Source organism: Bufo bufo, chromosome 3 (genome assembly GCF_905171765.1).
Source record: "Bufo bufo chromosome 3, aBufBuf1.1, whole genome shotgun sequence".
NCBI lineage: Eukaryota > Metazoa > Chordata > Amphibia > Anura > Bufonidae > Bufo > Bufo bufo.
In genome coordinates, this window is record NC_053391.1 from 557,985,125 (window position 1) to 558,005,764 (window position 20,640).

The 20,640-nt window shown below is 42.2% G+C and overlaps 1 protein-coding gene across 1 annotated transcript in view; it reads left to right on the forward strand.

Annotated features, from left to right (window-relative positions):
• The first annotated feature begins 6,152 nt into the window (after positions 1-6,152).
• WNT10B (Wnt family member 10B) overlaps positions 6,153-20,640 on the forward strand; it is a 60,740-nt gene continuing 46,252 nt past the window's right edge. Inside the window, exon 1 of the mRNA XM_040425522.1 lies at positions 6,153-6,418. The gene's annotated coding sequence lies outside the window, so the exon portion shown is untranslated. The remainder of the gene's footprint in view (positions 6,419-20,640) is intronic.

A 20,640-nucleotide genomic window follows, 5' to 3' on the forward strand; every position in this document is an offset into this window, starting at 1 on the left:
CATTCGAAATTACTACATGACATTAAATATTTCTACATACTTCTCCTTCAGTCATGACAATTGTTTTACATTTCTTCCATGATGCTAAGGTTTTATTCCAGGTAACCAATTTAGCTCTCCTCCAGAAGGAAGAAACCAACCGTATCTCATATCATCCAAATTGGATTTAAAATGAAAGTACACCCATCTGTAGGTTTTTCCATAGAGCATTGGCTGTAAGTAAGTCTCCATACACCTAAGCTTTCAATGAAAGCCAGTTATCCCTCAGAGCTGCATCAGTGGCATCTCATTCAGCCAATGGGTACCCTGCTCTGTGGCGATAAGGGCAAGACTTGTAAACATCTGTCTATAGATGGACGCTTCTTCCTTTTGGAAGAGTCTCCAGTTTGGCTTATGTAGCCTTCTGGAGGATGGCTAATTTGTATTCCTTTTTCCCATGGAGCATTGCGTATCCATAAAACAGCTGGTTCCCTTCAATGCATGTTGCTTGTAAGTTCTAAGTTTTCTCCTTTTTTTAAACACAAATCAGTTTGAATCGGAGATCAATATTAAATGCTACAGATAAGAAATGTGACTTCAAGACCATTTTCATTTTCTCAATAGCACACACCAACATATGAGACGTTCAATCCGGCCAAAAACTGTGGGTCCGACCAAGATTCTTCCAAAGTGTATAACCTAAAGAGGACAGCAGGCTTTTATTAGACTCTTCAAAAGATACCTCTTAGCATATCAGTACAGAAATGTACTGATATGCTAAGAGGTATCTTTTGAGGAGTCTAATAAAAAACTTCTTGAAGGGTGTTTGGCCCAGTAGAAAAGATGAGCAATGCTGGTTAAAAGTGTAATGAAGCATAGAAAGAAGTTCCTTGGAATGACTGCTCTACGGGAAAACACTTGGAAATGAGAATGAGCAGGTAATGAGGGAGGAGGACAGGCAGAGGTCATGGGAAGATCAGAGGGATGAAGTTGGGAGATATTTGGAAACAAGTGGAGACTCATTTATTGCTGCAATGTTGCTAATTGCATTGGATAATAAATGGCAAAACAAAGTTTTTAGTAATTAGTAAAACAGATAAATTGGCCACCAGTATTGTCTACCCAAAAATGCTAACTCTACCGCTAGATAAGCTCAGCTTATATAAGAACCCATTAACCTACCTGTATGTTTTTCTTCAGAAAACCAGAGTATCCATAGGAAACCTTTGCAAGTACTGCAAGAGTGAATGTAGCTAAATAAGGAAAGTTCTTAAAGAGGACCTGTCACCGCTCCTGACATGTCTTTTTTAATTCTGGAGCATCTTTATATATAATTCTATGTTGAGCCATTCCTCTACTATTCCTACTAGACGTTTAGGTTGGTAGCAGTTTGCTGTGAAGTTCCCTATGGGTGCTGCCAGTTGGAGGTGTGTCCCCCTGCCAGTCTGATGTTGGCATCACTTATTGGATAGTATCAGACTGGGCAGGGACACAACCCCAATTGGTAATACCCAACTGGACCATTATTGCAGACTGCTGGCAATTTATTAATTTCTATTAGGAATAGTGGAGGAATGGCACAACTTATAGTTATATGAAGAGATGCTCCACAATTGTTATTACATGGTGAATGCAAGTAGTTACTAAAACAAACATGTCAGGAGAGGTGACAGCCGGTACTCCTTAAAGGGGTTGTCTCATCTTACCATTACTAAAATAAGATGAAACCATCAGTCGGCGGGAAACAGCCGAGCGCTCCAGAACTTGCTGTTTGAGTAGCTCCCATTGCAATGCACGAGAGCTATGGAAACAACTTAGCACAGCAAGCTGTGCTGTTTCTGAGTTAGGGAAACCACATAACTTGCTGTGTTACTCTGTTTCTGTATTTCTCATGCATTGCAATGGGAGCTACTAAAACAGCGAGCACCAGTTTCATCTCATCTTAGTAATGGCGAGATGAGACATGCTCTTTAGTACTTTCATGACCGGGCCCAAAAAAGGCCTGAATATCCAGGCAACATTTTGTGATTTGGTGCACGTGGTGGTTTAGTGACCCTAGCTTTTTTATTTGTTTGACTAGCAAAATAATTTTTGCGATTTTTTTTTAATTTTATTTATTTGACACTTAGGACTTTTTATTAAAATGTTTTTTAAATTTAGCTCTTTATTTCTTAAATATTAGAATTAATTATTATTAAAATTAATTATTGCAATTGGTTTCCTATTTTGTGACGATCGTTTTCATATATAACATGTATAGATTGAGCGAACGGGCAACTATGGTGAAGGTTTTTGTTAACGACTGCGTTTTTTATTTTCTTAAATTTGTATTTTTTTTTAACTTATATTTTCATTTATTTTTGGTACATAATATGTCCCCCAGGAGGTCATTAAAAGACCTCTGGAGGACAGTGACTTTTTTTTTTTCTCCTCACTGTTTCCACTGTAACTGGGGCATCCACAGGAGCCCCAGTTACAGGGGAAAACAACCCCCTGTGGGGGCATTACACACAGGCAGAGCTTATCGGGGTCTTCTTAGACCCTGCAGCTCTGCTCCTGCCCCCGACACCCTGCTTTTCCCCGTGCGCTCTCCTGCCAGCACAGGAGAAGGCAGAGGTGGTAATAAACCGCCCCTGTCTTCTCCTCAGGGTCCCTGCTGTGTCTCACATCCGGGACCCGACCTGCTCCCACTAGATTGCAGGAGCTTTAATCCCAGCGCTGCCTGAACGCTTATATACGTGCTATCTGCACGGGGCATGTGAAGATAGGACGTATATACCCAGTGGGCAGTCAGGAAGGGGTTAAGGAAATTCTTTAATATTTAATGTGGGTTCATTTGGTGGCTCATGGGTGATCTTTTTGTTAGCATAAAGTAACATGCACACCTCCACTATACAAATTTTGGGGCACATTTATTAAGACCGGTGTTTTAGTCTTATTAACCCCTATACCTGCCAGTGGATCCAACGGAGTTATGAAGAGGCACCTGCCGGCCCCACACCATTCCCCCTTTTTTTAGACCTGGCGTGAGTGGGGAGAAGTCGCAGATTGTGGCGCAATTTAGGTGTATTTCTGTTTGATATATGACCCCTTTATTTTTAAGTATTTCTAGCTCTGAAATAAATCTCTGTGTGAAGCAAGTGAAAATATATAAAACTTAAGAAGCTTTATTTTCTGAAGCCAATATGATTAGCTTCGATTGGCTTCATTACAATTGGTTTTCCGTATGACAGTTCTTTTTTAAGCTGTAGACATACAAACATTAGACCTTGCTAATGGATTAGGTAGATTATCAGAGGTGTGCTGTTATACTAAAGATATAATAGACATCCTACAGTGCATAAACTGCCATACGTCTGTCACTTTACATTCTTCTCTACCACAATAATCTAAATCTGTAAGATTCTTTCCCAAACGCCCTAATGCATTTCATTTGAACGTACCATGATTCTGTATCAGTAGGAACTTTTACTAGTATTTCAGTATCTGTGAAAAATAAACGTTCTACCAGGTCACGGACATATACCCACTCAACCCCTTAAAAAGCTGAGTGGGCATCCCCTATAATTAGTCTTTTTAGTTTCTGTGACCATGTTTGTGCAGCGGCTGAACAGGCTAGGCATAAAATACAATGTACACTGAGCATGAGTGGGATCTATACAAGAAAAAATAGAAAAGGATTATGGACATTGTACGTTTTTTTTCCCTACTTTTGAACATATGCAAACTCTGATCCCCACACAGCAATGTCTAATTTGTTTGCATGCTTGGCTAAATGACTAGTGGCACAAAAGACGCTTTGTAGTGCAAAACTTTGCCCTCTGAAGTACAATTTTGTTTTTACGGGGAAATATATGTAAAAAAGAAGGACAAACCTTTGGAACATAAAGCCTTCCTTAGCTGACATGTTTACAACCTATTGATAAAAGGGCACAAAAGCTAATACTCGCCCATGGCCTCTCTTCCCCGAGGCAATATAGAAGTCAGTGGGGTTTTTTCCTCCATGAGAACTCTAATGGGCTTATTTACTAAGGTCTATGCGATGTAAAGCCAGAGAAAACAAACGACAGGTATTAGGACAATAGAGAACTACAGTAACAAAGCAATGATTAAAAGAATGCTAGTGATGTGGATATTGAATGCAGGTAGCTGTATGGTACTTTAGTTTACTTCATGACTGTAAATGCCGGACACATGGGATATTTTTTTACAGAAATATCTCAATGGGATGTGCAGAATTCCATGCAAGTAACTCCATTCACATGTACTGGAAAACATTTTCAGTTGCAGAAATTTCAGCAACAAATCTACCACTTGTGAATATGCTACTTTTTGGCCAATGTATGCCTGTATCCACATTCTCTTTATGATATGAGGTGTATATAGTATCAGGGTCATCATAACGCACCTGTAGAGGCTAAGGGTTTGGAAAAGTTGAAGCTAAGGGTTTGTTCACATCTTCGGTAGTTTGTTCCAGCAGATGAACAGACGAACGGAGTAAGGCTACTTTCACATCTGCATTCCGTATGGTTACGTCCCCATCGAGGACAGCAGCGTTTTTTTTTTGTCCGCGATGTGGTACGGATCAAGACGGAACCTTCATGACTCACAATGTAAGTCAATGGCGGCGGATCCGTTTTCTCGGACACAAAAGAAAAAGTTTTTTGCAATGGTTTTAGAGACGGGTCGTCATTTTTAGAGATGATACAACCAGATCCGTTCAGAACGGATGCAGACGGTTGTATTATTATGATGGAAGCGTTTTTTTGCTGATCCATGACGGATCCAGCAAAAATGCTGGTGTGAAAGTAGCCTGAACTGTATCCCGCATAGCCAGACACCACCAAACACTGCCGGGGGCGCCGACAGATCCTTACTCACTTTAATACCCGTTATAGTGAATGGGGATCCAGGGGTGTCCGCGATGTGCTACGAAGCAAGACGGAACCTTCATGACTCACAATGTAAGTCAATGGCGACGGGTCAGTTTTCTCGGACACAAAAGGAAACGGATCCGTCCTCTATGAACTTGCAATGGTTTTAGAGACGGATCGTAATTTTTAGAGATGATACAACCAGATCCGTTCAGAACGGATGCAGACGGTTGTATTATTATGACGGAAGCGGATCCAGCAAAAACGCTGGTGTGAAAGTAGCCTGAACTGTATCCGGCATAGCCAGACACCACCAAACACTGCCGGGGGCGCCGACAGATTCTTACTCACTATAATACCCGTTATAGTGAATGGGGATCCAGGGGTGTCCGGCTACGCTGGATAGGGTCTACTCTAGTAGCCTATTTCTCTGTCGGAACAGACTATCAGAGTCCGCAATGGAGATGTATATCCAGCATAATGCTAACCATGTATACAGATGGAGCAGGGTTAGCACTCCAGCTCTTAGCTCAAATTTCTTAACTCATCGCCGTTATCTTGAGACAAAAGCCATTGAAAAGCAATTGAAGGTGTTTGCTTAGATTAGATAACACAACTCAGAAATCTCAGAAAACAGGAGTGTTAACTCTACTCCATCCGTGAATTTGGAAAATAATCTTTAAGGTTTTTCACGTGGCAGATTCATACATGTCCCGAGATTTTGTACCAACAACTATTCAGATCATGTGACCCTACCCTTAACCCAAACCTTTAAGTGTATAATAGGCATACAAATGATTTAAAATCAACTAGTTAGTCAAGCCAGAGAATGATGGTAGCTTTCACAGTCAGCTATGCAGCAGAATGTGGCAGGGAATCATTAAAGATTGCCTGAGGTCAACTATTGCAGCCATTTAGATTAATTAAAAGGTTGAAATAAATCCAAAAATCTGTAAACGAAACATGTACTTTTTGGTTTGTGAATTGAACGCTTCTGTTAATAAGACACATCCTGTAAAAGGCAATTTCAGTTCTACCTGCAATAACATTGGTTCTTTTGTGCTCTTTTTGCTTGTAGTTTGCCACCTAGAGCTTTGCAAATTGATGCTGAACTTTGCCCTGTGATCCCTCATTCACATGTCCCCCAAAGCAGCAGGCAAAAGGTAAGCATTCTGTTTGAACCCGTTACACCTTACAGATGGAAAACCTAAGGAGATAACAGGAAAGTTGAGAGAGAAAGAGGTAAATCCTGTGGATGGACAGAGGGGGGAGTGGAAAGTGACTTCAGGGAGTGGCTGTGCACGCACTATCCAGATCAACTTCAGACACAGAGGAGAGATTCTACCAGACACGTCCCTATAGAAGCTGCTGATAGTGGTTCCTCAGGCGCTTTCCCCATCACATCTGAGACCTCTTGTGACCAAGTGACAAGGACAACGTCACTGAGAGATGCAATGATGGAAGCGACGAGGGTAGCAGAGAAGTACAAACGCACCTAGAGGATCCCATATCTCCAGAAGAAGCATCTTCAGCACATGAGAGAGAGCCAAGCGCTGGAGAGGAAGGTAGGACAATCAAGGGCTTAGGGATAATCAAGAAGCTTAACTGAGGAAGGCGAAGTGAGGAGAACAATGTATCCAGCCCTCTAGAAGTGACTGGAGAGTTATCACTTCTATATAATAATGCCAAAGTATTATATAAACTCATCCCGCTGTCAACACATTGACACCAGGGAAATACACCTGTCAACGCCATATACTGTATCTTCTACATGCAAAAAGAAAGGAAAGCAGAATGTGACTTATTGTATACAGCACTGCATGGAGAGGGCCCATTGTAAGTGGCTTGGACACCGATCTCTGGGCTAAATATATAGATGTAGTAGAGCTGACTTTGTTATCACAATATATCATATGGTCTTAAATGCTGTCTTAATAATAATAATAATATTTATTGTTATCAGTGGGTTTATGTACAAACAGTCATAAATAACATAGCAACAAACAAATCAACAATAAAAAAAAAAGAGGAGTGAGGGCCCTGCTCGCAAGAGCTTACAATCCATGAGATGTCTTTCATTTTTAAGTTATCATCTTGCTGAAATCATGCAGCCCCAAGGAGTTAAATGACAAATTCGTCTCGGCTAGAAACACGGGAGCTCGTGTTGAAGCGCTGCATAGACATGTCTGGAATATCTGTCGACTCAGGGTGGCTGTTATGATGCCACTGGTGAGGAGCTGGCATTTAGTTAAGGAATTGTTTGCCAAAGCTTCCGGATGCTTTTGCTGCTGCAGTATTGAGACTTAGTAATTCAGGGTAAGTGTTAATAATAATGACCGCAGATGGGAAACAGAGGAGAAAAGCAGAAAAAAAAGACAGGATTTATGAAGGTCTGTTAATGAAGGCTCCCCGCCATCATAGTAAAGCAGTCACTATAGACATTCTGCTTTACGCCTATAAAGAGCCCATTTGATTTAAGCCAAAAAGGTCTTAACAACTGTGTGGCAGGAATTCTTTGCACATGATGACTTGACTGCATGTGACCACCATGGAACATATAAAATGTCATCTATGGGATGGAAACGTTGGAATAATATTTATTACAATAGACTACAATAGGTAAAATTTGACAGAACACGCCATGCAGCTTGATTCATACTCATCATATTTCATATGGTTCATTTATGAGGACACACCTAAATACCTCCCACGGCCCTTTCAAGTTGGCACAGACAGTGGTGAAAAGGTGTGAGAAACAACATTGATTCTCATTTATTCAAGATGTCTTGAGATTTCCGAGATTCTTTGCTATTTATCCTCAGTCAGTAGAGAAATCTCATGCTGTTGTGCCTGAACCCAATCTTTGACAATGTCTATGAATCGTAGATTTAGCATTGAAACTACCTCACACTTGGTATAGTGAATCACGTCGCTCTCCTGGGTCACTGAGATGCTTTCCTCACAGTTCTATTATTTTACCTTTACACGCAAAGTGATGCATTTCAGTATTAAAGTTGTTTAGATCATTCGAAACTCATCCTAGAGGTTGATAGCACTTGTTCAAATGATATCTGTATTATGTGAGCGAGGACGTTGAGGACCAGGATCATGGTAGAATCTCAGATCTAAGAGGTGGACTATGGAGATTACATAACATTTCACCTCTAAATTTCCGTAATTGCTGCAAATTATTTTCTAGTTTCTGATGACTAATAAACTGAAATTGCAACAAAATGATAAATCCTACATATAACAGCTGCCTATTAAACACAGCCCAATACAGTTTACATTAAAGTAGAACTCTCACTGGAAACTATTAGAAAGTGAATATTCAAAATGTCATAAAAATGCATGTGTATGTGGGTGTATTGTTCAATATTAATATACTATTACCTGATGTGTGAAATGCATGATTTATACAATGAATTCCAATGATAGTCTGAGAAAGAAAGAAAGATAGGAGATATATAGTATGATAGATAGATAGTAGATAACAGATAGATAGATAGATAGATAGATAGATAGATAGATAGATAGATGGATAGATTGATAAATAATAGATAGATAGATAGATAGATAGATAGATAGATAGATAGACAGATGGATAGATTGATAAATAATAGATAAATAGATAGATGTCACTTTATGGAAGTGCCGCGGTATTCGTATTTTTATTGGATGTATAGGTGGTAGGACCACCGCCTCAGCCGCTGGCACTCCGTCCTGTACGTTTGGTTGGTGGTGCTGCCCAGGAGTTTTTTTTTGTAGATAGATGACAGTAGACACAATAAAAGGTAAATGTATAATGGACAGTCATAGACAGGCAGCAGCAGATCAGAATCGGGTTCTTCTCTAACTAAATGTGACATTCAGCATGCATACATTAGACATGGTAAATTGTAGATGTATATAGATGTATACTTAAGAGTCATACTTGAAAATATTGATGTCAAATCCCCATAATTGAATGAATCCCCATGAATAGGTTTAGTGCGCCCCTCAGACATAGCGCAGCTTAAACAAAGGTTAGAACAGGGAACAGACATTTTGTTGCTGCACCTGTTTTATTCGATGCACCTGCTACTTTGCCATTAACATCGACTAGCTCGATCCAGAGAGTCATCCGTTGTACGGTACTTTGAGCAGCTATGATGACTAAGCAATAATGTCATCATATATACTCAGAAAGAGCTCGTGATGGTCACACAAACCACCATAAATAGGCAAAGGCTGAAATAATGGCTTGGATTGGGCTTTGAACTATTGGTGTCATCATTTTCTATCATCACTGGAATTATAATCAATGACTTGATATAGATATAACTATTGGCTTTTCACCAGGTACCTTAGGGTACGGCCATACAGTAAGGTTTCCTAATGCAGTTTTGGAAGCTGAAACCAGGAGTGGATCATAAAAGGAGAGAAGGCATGAAGGACAGACATGACTACTTCTTTTTTTGAATTCACTCCTGGTTTTGGCTTTCCAAAACTGCATCAAGAAACCTTATTGTATAGACGTACCCTTGTCTGGTAATAAACATATTGGGCCAGATTTATCATTAGCTCAAGTCAGAATAATGGAGTGAAAAAGTCGCAAATTTTTGCGCAATCGCTTAAACTGCACATAAATTTGCGACTTTTTACTGCTCTGCACAATGCTCGCCAGTTTTCAGAAAGTGGTGGTGTTTTCTTATGTAAATAAATCTCTAGACAGATTTACTATTGCGACTATTTAAAAAGTCGCAAAAAATGCACAATTTCACTCCAGTGAGGACCATGCTTATTTTATGAGACTTTTTAATAGAACATGCGACTTTTTTGTAAAGACGCGCGACTTTTTTGTAAAGATGTGCGACTTTTGTAAAGCTGCTTACTGACAGATAAACTGCTACCGTCAAACCACATTTATTACAGTCTTAAAGGGCCGATCATAAATCTGACTTGGCTAAAACTGACTTTAGCCATATGTGAAAGTGGAGTGAGCTGTCAGAGTAATGATAAATCTGGCCCCGTATGTCTATTACAAGAAAAGATGTAGGGATAAAACATGGAAAACACAATCGCACATAAAAAAATCTAAAGTACATACATATACCTAAGCCTGGTCCTCAAGAAGAGGCATGGCAGATATCTTTTGGGGGCAAGTTGTAACCAGACACCTTACAAGAAATGAGTCAGTTTGGAAACGCTATTCCAGTTTTCATGCACACCCTCCCAGCATCAATGTAAACTTGGAAAACCTTCAGAGATTACAAGACTTCTCCAAACAGCCTATATCAAAGAATAACAATCACACCGGTTTGAAGCGACATGATCCTTTGATATTTGTGAAGCAATTATCCAACCCAAAAATTGCTCTGCTTTTCCCTTAATAAATGATATTAAATGAGCATGTCCTATTACTGAGAACACATAACAAGATTAAACCTGCTCTAATGATACCTGCAGAGGATTACTCAAAACTCTAGCTAACCAGACAAGCAGGGACACCTGCAGAGGGGACTGAACAGCACAGGCTTTTCCCTAACCACATGCAGGGCGCTTCAAGTGAAGCATGTGGGGTACAGTTTACTATTAAGTCTTTCATAGACTTACTTAGTGGTTTAGCATTACTTATCTTTATAGTCATGCTGAGCCCTATTTACTTTTACCAGTGAATCCCACAGAGCATCATTTCATTACATCAGCATGTGTGTTTCGCATATTGAAGCTGCCTCCACGGCAATACAAGTGGACATGCTTGGGATTTTACACTGGTAATTTAGGTTATGCTGGGATCAACACATGCAGTTTTAGTTAAAGTTTTTGCAGTTAGTTTTTTGAGCCAACACAGGTATCGATACAAAAAAGAAAAGAATTGCTAGTCCTACCCTTGTACGTTTCCTTCTTTCTGGGCACACATCTGGCTTTGGCGCAAAAAACTATAAAAAATAAGTTTGCGCTGGTGTTTTACCACCACTAGTGTTGAGCGAATCGAGCTTCGGATCAGAGATCCGAAGTCGATTCATTCAAAACTTTGTTTTAATGCTGCACGGAGATCTATTAAAATGTAAGGGCTTCAGCAAGGTGAAATTTCTTTTCTACTGAAGTGATACATCGTTTGAATGCTGTACGGAGGGAAATTCGTTATTACTTGCGAGACTTTGGTGAATAACTTTGGCCATCGATTTTTAAACTTAAAAACCATTTTAAAACTTGGATCCAAAGTTGGCTTTGGTATCGACTGGTACCTCGGTACTGAAGTCGACTTCAGATCCAAGTTTTAAAATGTTTTTCAAGTTTCAAAATCAAAGTCTGAAGTTTTTTTTATCAAAGTCCCGCAAGAATTTCCCTCCGTACAGCATTCAAAATTTGAAATGCAAAATGCAAAAATTTTTAGTATGCTGCAGTTGAAAAAAAATGCACTAATTAGAAATACCACAATGCTTGTCTGCTCTGAATTTCTAATTTCCCATAGACTTCCAGCTAACATCTAGAGCTGATGTTTTTACTGCAAAAACTGCACTGAAAACCACAGGTGCAAAAAAAAAAACACTAATACCGTAAGAACGCTGCAAAATTCTGCGAAATACCTGTGTGTTTTAAGCCTAAGGGTTCCTTCACACACATTTTTGGCTCTGACATTTTTTTCAAGCCAAAAAAAGCTGGAAAAAAAAGCATGATTGTTTGTGGTGTTTTTGAGGTGTTTATACCCATATAGGGAGACATTTATCAAACAGAAATATGCCTAAATTATGCGTATTTTGGGCGCAGATTGCAGCGCAAAGGTCCTTTGTGCCACAATCTGCAATCTCTCCCCGCTCACACCAGGTCTTAAAAAGTGGGAGTGGTGCCACCGCCAGGTATAGGGCTTATTAATACCGGCATATTAGACGTGGGCACCAAAGTGTTTTAGTGTTTTAAATGTGCCCCATAGTGTATTAGCACCTGGCAATTATTTACATTTTTTTACAGTATTTGCTCCCCTGTAATGTAATGTATGGAAAAAAGCATTGGTATGGAGGGGAGAGGTTACAGATAATCTGCCATACTGATTATATAGACCTGGATAATCATAATTTTTAGGAGGAAAAGTGGAACATTTTATATGTGAACTAAAATATTAGGATTTCCATTGACACGTTAGATGTCATCTAGAAAACATAAGACGTGAGATATTACATAGGATCCAATCAGACAAAGTCACTTCCGTAATAAGAAAAAAGTTCATGTGATCTGATATATCTAGTAGAACAACTGTGCTTGGGTCTCCAGTAATTGGAAAATATTTCAATGTCGTTGAAGCAAATTGGTTTGGTCACTGAGACTTGGGCCTCATGCACACGACCGTTGTGCCATTTATCTTTTTTTTTCGCTGACCCATTGACTTTCAATGGGTCCGTGGAAAAATCGGAAAATGCACCCATAGTGATAGGGACGCTTCAAGTTAGAATATACTAAGAACTGTGTACATGACTGCCCCCTGCTGCCTGGCAGCACCCGATCTCTTACAGGGGGCTGTGATCCGCACAATTAACCCCTCAGGTGCTGCACCTGAGGGGTTAATTGTGCGTATCATAGCCCCCTGTAAGAGATCATGTGCTGCCAGGCAGGAGGGGGCACACCTCCCTCCCTCCCCAGTTTTAAATTCATTGGTGGTCAGTGGGCCCCCCCTCCCTTGTATTTAACACATTGGTGGCCAGTGCGGCTGGCCCCCCTCCCTCCCCTGTAGTTAACACATTGGTGGCCAGTGCAGCCGGCCCCCCCTCCCTCCCCTGTAGTTAACACATTGGTGGCCAGTGCGGCCGGCCCCCCCTCCCTCCCCTGTAGTTAACACATTGGTGGCCAGTGCGGCCGGCCCCCCCTCCCTCCCCTGTAGTTAACACATTGGTGGCCAGTGCGGCCGGCCCCCCCTCCCTCCCCTGTAGTACTGGAGATTCATTGGTGGCCAGTGGGCCCCCCCTCCCTCCCCCTCCTAATTAAAATCTCCCCCCCTATCATTGGTGGCAGCGGAGAGTACCGATCTGAGTCCCAGTTTAATTGCTGGGGCTCCGATCGGTAACCATGGCAAACAGGACGCTACTGCAGTCCTGGTTGCCATGGTTACTTAGCAATTTTTAGAAGCATTATACTTACCTGCGAGCTGCGATGTCTGTGACCGGCCGGGCGCTCCTCCTACTGGTAAGTGACCGGTCTGTGCTATAAGCAATGCATTAGCCAAGCACACTTTTCAATATAGTTAACTAGCAGAAGGACCCGGCTTCGCACGGGTATATTTCATCTATTTCATTTAATGTCTGTGTGTGTCGTTAAAAGATATCGACAGTATCCCCCATAACAGTGATCTTTACAGCACACTGGCCCTTTAACAGTGAACTCCACAGTCCCCCACCACTTAACACTGACCCCCCCCCCCCCCCACAGTGCCCCACCACTTTAAAATGGGATCTCCACAGCAACCCATCCCCTTAACTTTGACCTTTACAGCAGCCTGCCCCTTTAACAGTCAGTTTCACAGCACCCCACTCACTCCCTTGACAGAGACCTCCACAGTACCCCACTGACTTAACAGTGACCTCCACAGTACCCCACTGCCTTAACAGTGACCTCCACAGCAGTTGCCCCTGCCCAATTAACAGTGACCTTCACAGTGTCCGCCCCTTTAACAGTGACCTCCACAGCGGCCTGCCCCCTTAACAGTAACATCCACAGTGAACGCCTCTTTAACAGTGACCTCCCCAGTGCCCGCCCCTTTAACAGTGACCTACACAGCGCCCTGGCCTATTAATGCTAGGGCTACACGACGACATGTGTCGCGCAACATTTTGTCTCAACAATTTTTATAATGATAGACTATGGTGTCGCAATGCGACATGTGACATGCTGCGACTGCGACACGACAGTTGCAAAAAAACCATCCAAGATCACGTCACAGTGCAAAACCACTATCATAAAAATTATCGTGCGACATCATTATACACATACACATATAGCAGTCTAGTTGTGCCCTATGTGTCGTGCGACACATGTCGTCGTGCAGCCCTAGCCTAAAGCTGACCTACAGCAGTGAAGAAAAATGGCTTGGCTGTTATGGAAACCTGGAGTAAAACTGTCTGTATGTGGAGACTAAGGGCTTGCGAGCTTCTATTGGCTGATAATTGGGATATGAAGAGAGAGACTTGCAGGCTTGTATTGGCTAATGCAGGTCATTTTTTGTGAATATCTTAGGAACGGTAGGTGCTAGAGAGCTGTGACCCCCACAAAATTTCTTTCCAGGTAGCAAGGGATGTGTATACCAAGTTTCGGTAAAATCGATGGTTGCGTTTTTGAGTGATAGCGTAACATACACACATACATATGTCCTTCTTTATATACACTCACCTAAAGAATTATTAGGAACACCTGTTCTATTTCTCATTAATGCAATTATCTAGTCAGCCAATCACATGGCAGTTGCTTCAATACATTTAGGGGGGAGGTCCTGGTCAAGACAATCTCCTGAACTCCAAACTGAATGTCAGAATGGGAAAGAAAGGTGATTTAAGCAATTTTGAGCGTGGCATTGTTGTTGGTGCCAGACGGGCCGGTCTGAGTATTTCACAATCTGCTCAGTTACTGGGATTTTCACGCACAACCATTTCTAGGGTTTACAAAGAATGGTGTGAAAAGGGAAAAACATCCAGTATGCGGCAGTCCTGTGGGCAAAAATGCCTTGTGGATGCTAGAGGTCAGAGGAGAATGGGCCGACTGATTCAAGCTGATAAAAGAGCAACGTTGACTGAAATAACCACTCGTTACAACTGAGGTATGCAGCAAAGCATTTGTGAAGCCACAACACGCACAACCTTGAGGCGGATGGGCTACAACAGCAGAAGACCCCACCGGGTACCACTCATCTCCACTACAAATAGGAAAAAGAGGCTACAATTTGCACAAGCTCACCAAAATTGGACTGTTGAAGACTGGAAAAATGTTGCCTGGTCTGATGAGTCTTGATTTCTGTTGAGACATTCAAATGGTAGAGTCCGAATTTGGCGTAAACAGAATGAGAACATGTATCCATCCTCAGATGGCTACTTCCAGCAGGATAATGCACCATGTCACAAAGCTTGAATCATTTCAAATTGATTTCTTGAACATGACAATGAGTTCACTGTACTAAAATGGCCCCCACAGTCACCAGATCTCAACCCAATAGAGCATCTTTGGGATGTGGTGGAACGGAAGCTTCGTGCCCTGGATGTGCATCCCTCAAATCTCCATCAACTGCAAGATGCTATCCTATCAATATGGGCCAACATTTCTAAAGAATGCTATCAGCACCTTGTTGAATCAATGCCACGTAGAATTTAGGCAGTTCTGAAGGCAAAGGGGGGTCCAACACCGTATTAGTATGGTGTTCCTAATAATTCTTTAGGTGAGTGTATATAAATATAGAAAACAGAAGACATACTGTACTGATGTACACCAGTAAATGTATGCCCTAAACTTCACTCTTTTACCATATGATTGGCTAAAAGCTGTGGCACATTGGTGTCAGGACACTTCCCAACATATATGCCATGCAAAATGTCTAAAGTGAAGAACATTTATAATTGCTCCAATCAGTTTTCATGCCCCGGGAAAATTTTGATATCAATTTGAAAATAGTGAATGAGAGCAATAAAACTGCTCTGTGTAAAGCCTAGCTGGAGTAAAATGGAGGCATTTCACATTGAAACATTTTTGTTTCATATTGTGGGTCTCCAGTTGGGAAGTAAATAGATTATCCCATGAATCATTTTCATACCAAAAGCATTTGCAGTGTTGTTAGCATAAAGATATTCAGTTTCACCCATTAATTAAAAAGTAGAATATCTCTGAACACATATGGGTCAGAAATACAAGCCTGATATACTGGGTTCCTGATGACATGCTACGAGCCTATACTGAACCTCTGTATGACACCATGGAGTGTTTTTTTTTCACATACAAAAGTGTGGCATCTTTCATCACGTTGTATTTTTGCATGCCTTTACGGGAAAATATGTTGAGGCACAGTGACATCATGTGTCTACGACTACTTTATACTATGGAAATGTAGAAATGATCATGAGACCTAGTGTCTGATAATAGGATAGACATTTCTGTATGACCCATTAGAGCAAATACACAAATACAGTACAGACCAAAAGTTTGGACACACCTTCTCATTCAAAGAGTTTTCTTTATTTTCATGACTATGAAGGCATCAAAACTATGAATTAATACATGTGGAATTATATACATAACAAACAAGTGTGAAACAACTGAAAATGTCATATTCTAGGTTCTTCAAAGTAGCCACCTTTTGCTTTGATTACTGCTTTGCACACTCTTGGCATTCTCTTGATGAGCTTCAAGAGGTAGTCACCTGAAATGGTCTTCCAACAGTCTTGAAGGAGTTCCCAGAGATGCTTAGCACTTGTTGGCCCTTTTGCCTTCACTCTGCAGTCCAGCTCACCCCAAATCATCTTGATTGGGTTCAGGTCCGGTGACTGTGGAGGCCAGGTCATCTGGCGCAGCACCCCATCACTCTCCTTCATGGTCAAATAGCCCTTACTTTCAAAGTTTTCCCAATTTTTCGGCTGACTGACTGACCTTCATTTCTTAAAGTAATGATGGCCACTCGTTTTTCTTTACTTAGCTGCTTTTTTCTTGCCATAATACAAATTCTAACAGTCTATTTAGTAGGACTATCAGCTGTGTATCCACCTGACTTCTCCTCAACGCAACTGATGGACCCAACCCCATTTATAAGGCAAGAAATCCCACTTATTAAACCTGACAGGGAACACCTGTGAATTAAAAACCATTTCAGGGGACTACCTCTTGAAGCTCATCAAGAGAATGCCAAGAGTGTGCAAAGCAGTAATCATAGCAAAAGGTGGCTACTTTGAGGAACCTAGAATATGACATATTTTCAGTTGTTTCACACTTGTTTGTTATGTATATAATTCCACATGTGTTAATTCATAGTTTTGATGCCTTCAGTGTGAATCTACAATTTTCATAGTCATGAAAATAAAGAAAACTCTTTGAATGAGAAGGTGTGTCCAAACTTTTGGTCTGTACTGTACATATTCTAAGAGAAACATCACAAAATATAGCTGTTCTCTTCTTTTATTATTACATACCTCTACTTTCTACCTTCTTGTGCACTGATCAGAAAAAAACACGAGTTGACTTCCTAATTCCTGCGCCATTTTAGATTAGGGACCCACTCGAAAGAGGTCACCTTGATGCGGTGAGCGGGCTTATGCATTTTGATCAATAAGTATACAAAGTACCTTGTGTACTGTTTAAAAATTAGACTAAGAATCATTAGATCAATGCAATGCATGGTGACATGCTATCCACTCCTTTTTCTTTTTGTCGGAAAATTCCTAATATCGTAAGCCACATTTCTTACTGCATGGTACCGGCTCTACCCGACTCTACTCTGTACACTGTGAATATGGTGCCTCCTCAATGTAGCTGGTAGTGTAGTGGAAATTGTCCTGGACCAATCACTGGCCCAGTGGAAAATGAAAATACAGAGTTGAATCGGATAAAGTAAAGTCAAGCTGGTTGGACAAGCGGCCTGATTAATTTTTGTTGTACAAGTCATACCATTTTAATCAAACTCTTGTCATTTTCAGTGTCATGGGTGCCTTGCATGATACACTAGGAAATTCAGTATATTGCCAGTAATAAGACACACGCTCCAGTATCAGACGGACTTCGGCCTCATGCACACGACCGTTGTGTGCATCCGTGGCCGTTGTTCCGTTTTCCGTGATTTTCTGCAGACCCATTGACTTTCAATGGGTCCGTTGAAAACTCGTAAAATGCACCGTTGTTCATCCGCGGCCGTGATCCGTGTTTCCTGTCCGTCAAAAAAATATGACCTGTCCTATTTTTTTGACGGACAACGGTTCACGGACCCATTCAAGTCAATGGGTCCGTGAAAAAACAAGGATGCACACAAGATTGGCATCCTCGTCCGTGATCCGTGGCCGTAGGCTACTTTCACACCCCTCTCCCTCCCCAGTTTTAAATTCATTGGTGGCCAGTGTGCCCTCCCCTCCCTCCCCTGTATTACTGTACATTCATTGGTGGCCAGTGCGGCCCCCCTCCCTCCCCTGTATTACTGTACATTCATTGGTGGCCATTGCGGCTCCCCCTCCCTCCCCTGTATTACTGTACATTCATTGGTGGCCAGTGTGCCCCCCCTTCCTCCCCCTCCTAATTAAAATCCCCCCCCATCATTAGTGGCAGCGGAGAGTTCCGATCGGAGTCCCAGTTTAATCGCTGGGGCTCCGATCGGTAACCATGGCAACCAGGACGCTACTGCAGTCCTGGTTGCCATGGTTACTTTGCAATTTTTAGAAGCATTATACTTACCTGCGATGTCTGTGACCGGCCGGGCGCTCCTCCTACTGGTAAGTGACAGGCCTGTGCTATAAGCAATGCGCGGCACAGACCTTTCACTTACCAGTAGGAGGAGAGCCCGGCCGGTCACAGACAGCGAAGGTAAGTATAATGCTTCTAAAATTGCTAAGTAACCATGGCAACCAGGACTGCAGTAGCGTCCTGGTTGCCATGGTTACCGATCGGAGTCCCAGCGATTAAACTGGGACTCCGATTGGAACTCTCCGCTGCCACCAATGATGGGGGGGGGATTTTAATTAGGAGGGGGAGGGGGGGCACACTGGCCACCAATGAATGTACAGTAATACAGGTTGACGGAGGGGGGGCCGCACTGGCCACCAATGAATTTACAGTAATACAGGGGAGGGAGGGGGGGCCGCACTGGCCACCAATGTATTTAAAACTGGGGAGGGAGGGGGGTGTGCCCCCTCCTGCCTGGCAGCACCTGATCTATTACAGGGGGCTATGATACGCACAATTAACCTCTCAGGTGCGGCACCTGAGGGGTTAATTGTGCGGATCACAGCCCCTTGTAAGAGATCGGGTGCTGCCAGGCAGCAGGGGGCAGTCATGTACAAAGTTCTTAGTATATTCTAACTTGAAGCGTCCCCATCACTATGGGAATGCCTCTGTGTTAGAATATGCTGTCGGATATGAGTTTTCACGATCTAACTCAAATCCGATGGTATATTCTAACATAGAGGCGTTCCCATGGTGATGGGGACGCTTCAAGTTAAAATATACCATCGGATTGGAGAAAACTCCGATCCGATGGTATAATAGGGACTCCTGACTTTACATTGAAAATCAATGGGTGACGGATCCGTTTGCAATTGCACCATATTGTGTCAACGTCAAACAAATCCGTCCCCATTGACTTGCATTGTAAGTCAGGACGGATCCGTTTGGCTCCGCACAGCCAGGCGGACACCAAAACGACTTTTTTCTTCATGTCCGTGGATCCTCCAAAAATCAAGGAAGACCCACGGAAGAAAAAACGGACACGGATCATGGACCTACGGACCCCGTTTTTGCAGACCACAAAAAAAAAACGGTTGTGTGCATGAGGCCTTCATGTGCAGTGCACAAAGTAAAAAAAAGGCTGATTGCTTATGCCTTCATGCCAGAATCCTCTGTAGAAACCTTCCTGGCATCCAACAAACTTGTTTCTTAGGCCGGGTTCACACAGGGTTGAACAGTTACGTAAATTGTCAATTGTCAATTTATGCTGCGGAATTCACCCTTTCCAAGGCAAAAACCACATGTAATACACACAGCAGTGTTGCAGTTTTTGCTGTGGAAATGCAGCAAAAACAACAGCAAATTTTCCTGCTGGATGTTCAGTCATGTGTGAACTCGGCCTTAGGCCACATGCAACTGAATAACCGTGGATTTGCCATTGCAGAATTTCACAATTATCCACACATGGCAGAAAAAGTGTGCAGCAGAAACTGACCTGAGGTGCAGATTTTAAATGATTTTGTTGCTGAAATGAAATGCTGCTTCAACCCTTGATGAAACTCCACAGTGTAAGGCCCCTTTCACACGGGCGAGTATTCCGCGTGGGTGCAATGCGTGATGTGAATGCATTGCACCCGCACTGAATCCTGACCCATTCATTTCTATGGGGCAGTGAGCACGAGCGGTGATTTTCACACATCACTTGTGCGTTGCGTGAAAATCGCAGCATGCTCTATATTGTTTTCCACGCAACGCAGGCCCCATAGAAGTGAATGGGGCTGCGTGAAAATCGCAAGCATCTGCAAGCAAGTGCGGATGTGGTGCGATTTTCACGCACGGTTGCTAGGAGACGATCGGGATGGAGACCCGATCATTATTATTTTCCCTTATTACATGGTTATAAGGGAAAATAATAGCATTCTGAATACAGAATGCATAGTACAATAGCGCTGGAGGGGTTAAAAAATAATAATAATAATTTAACTCACCTAAATCCACTTGATCGCGCAGTCGGCATCTCTTCTGTCTTCTTCTTTGTTGTGTGCAGGAAAAGGACCTGTGGTGACGTCACTCCGGTCATCACATGGTCCATCACATGATCCATCACCCCTATTGTACTATGCATTCTGTATTCAGAATGCTATTATTTTCCCTTATAACATGGTTATAAGGGAAAATAATAGCAATCTACAGAACACCGATCCCAAGCCCGAACTTCTGTGAAGAAGTTCGGGTTTGGGTACGAAACATGCCGATTTTTCTCACGCGCGTGCAAAACGCATTACAATGTTTTGCATGTTCCCGCAACGCACCCGCACCTTTTCCTGCAACGCCCGTGTGAAAGAGGCCTAAATTAACATGCCGCAGATTAAAAATCTGCACCACAGGTCAGTTTCTGCTGCAGATTTTGTTCTGT